Source organism: Cricetulus griseus, chromosome 4, assembly GCF_003668045.3.
Source record: "Cricetulus griseus strain 17A/GY chromosome 4, alternate assembly CriGri-PICRH-1.0, whole genome shotgun sequence".
NCBI classification, from domain to species: domain Eukaryota; kingdom Metazoa; phylum Chordata; class Mammalia; order Rodentia; family Cricetidae; genus Cricetulus; species Cricetulus griseus.
Window position 1 is genome coordinate 21,660,635 of NC_048597.1, and position 2,045 is coordinate 21,662,679.

At 45.0% G+C, this 2,045-nt stretch overlaps 1 non-coding gene across 1 annotated transcript; it reads left to right on the forward strand.

Annotated features, from left to right (window-relative positions):
- Positions 1 to 434: 434 nt before the first annotated feature.
- Positions 435 to 507, forward strand: Trnar-ucg. The gene has a single exon. It is a non-coding gene; the product is annotated as a tRNA-Arg (tRNA).
- The last annotated feature ends 1,538 nt before the right edge of the window (positions 508 to 2,045 follow it).

Genomic DNA, 2,045 nt, shown 5'->3' on the forward strand with positions numbered 1-2,045 from the left:
TACATACTACATACATGCATACATACATACAACAGTGTCCAGGAAGGGCAAAAGGACGCATGTGACATGAGAGCAGACAGGAGATGGAATGGCTTTACAAAGGGGTAGCAGACAGGTGGAAAAGATGAGAAGGAAGGGCATCTACTGAAACAAACTTGATCCGAAAGGGCCACCATAACATCTAACACATTATATGCCAATTCAAAATAAAATACAGTTTAAAATTGCCCCGTCATTATAGTCAGATGCACCAAGGGACGGGATTAAATTGCTAGGAAGTGACATAAATGACAAAGACAGAAAGGAGGGAGAGGAGAAAGAAAAGGGGCAAGAGAAGAAGGAAAGGAGGAAGGAGCCGGAGAGAGAGCGAGCACGCCAGTGTCGCTGCAGTTCAGATTGTCTCCACTATCAGCTGCGCCAGCCTTGCTAAGGAGGACCACGTGGCCTAATGGATAAGGCGTCTGACTTCGGATCAGAAGATTGAGGGTTCGAATCCCTTCGTGGTTGATCAGCATTCTTTTGCCGGGCGTTGGTGGCTCACTCCCAGCACTCCGGCGGCAGTCAGCCCCAACACTCCGACGACAGAGGCAGGCGGATCTCTGTGAGTTCGAGACCAGCCTAGTATACTGAGCGAGTGCCAGGATTAAAAAAAAAAAAAAAAAAGAAAGCCTACTCCAAACAAAAATCTCTTTCCACATTCTAACTGAAATCAGATTTACACTTTGCCCATTCTTTATGCACCTTCCACCATGCACTGGGCAATGCGTCCTGTCCTCCCAATTCAGACGCTTAGGGGAATGGCGCTGGGCTTCAAGCCGGCTGCTAACTGAACAGCTCCCCATCGTGATTCTTCACTTGCTATATAAACACCTTCCTCGTAGATTTCTATTTTAGGGTAAGCCAGTTTACTCAAGACAGAAGCAGCTACATACTCAGAGACACATCTAATTTCCTTTATTTCTCATGAGATAAATGCTGTCCAATGCTTATCAAAATAAAAAAATGGTGAACAATATGTCACATTCCGAAATAAAGACAAGAGCAAAAGCAGTGTTCCAGAACCCCCTTCTCTCCTTTCTGAGACTGCTTTATCTCTCTTCAGTTGTTACCCTTAGTATCTTTAAATTGTTTTCAAGGCTATTAAAATAGCCTTATAGCTATTCTCTCTCACTTTGTCTGTGTCTCTCTAAGTGTCTTCTCTCTCTCTCTCTCTCTCTCTCTCTCTCTCTCTCTCTCTCTCTCTCTCTCTCTCTCTCTCTCCTGTGTATGTGTGTATGAATGATGAATAAAATGTCACATTTTGTCCTGGAAATCCCTTCTCGATTTTTTGAGTCCTCCTCGTCTGTCCCGTTTGTTTTCCTCACTAAGAAAGGAAGAGTACCAACAACATTCTCCTGGCTATTAAAATGCACATAAATACTCCTGCATACGTAAATACAACCTGCTCTGTCCGTATAGTTACTTGCATGCACCTGATTTCAGAGCGGACCACTTGGTAGTAGATGACCAACCTGGGGCTTCTTACCTGGGGAAGGCTCTTTCCCCCACTTCAGCAGTCCTTAGTTGCCTGTAGTTCTTTGTCTAGGGTTGAGGTCTCTTGAGCATTCCCTTCCCATGCTAGCAGGTTTACTGTTCTCATCCTTGCTCAGGTCACATATAGGCAGCCATATTGGTGCCTTCATGGCTGGAGCTTCATAGGTAGAGCTTCTTACTTTTAGGAGACACAATCGACTCCCTGATCCCCTGGCTCTCACAATCTTTCTGCTCCCTCTTCTGCAGTGTTGCCTCCCCGAGGAACTGCGCTGTAGATGTACCCACTGGGACTGTGCTCCCTAATCCTGCATTTTGACTGGGTGTGGTTTGGTTTTATTTTTTATGACATGCTCTATCTGTTGTAAAGAGAAGTTCCTTGATGAAGGATGAGAACTACACTTATCTGTGGGTGTAAGGGTGGATATATAGACTTCAGTTAGTAATTATGCTGATGTAGTGAAGTGCTAATTGTAGCTTCTCCTCCAAGATCCACGACTGCCCTAGCCCCAAGG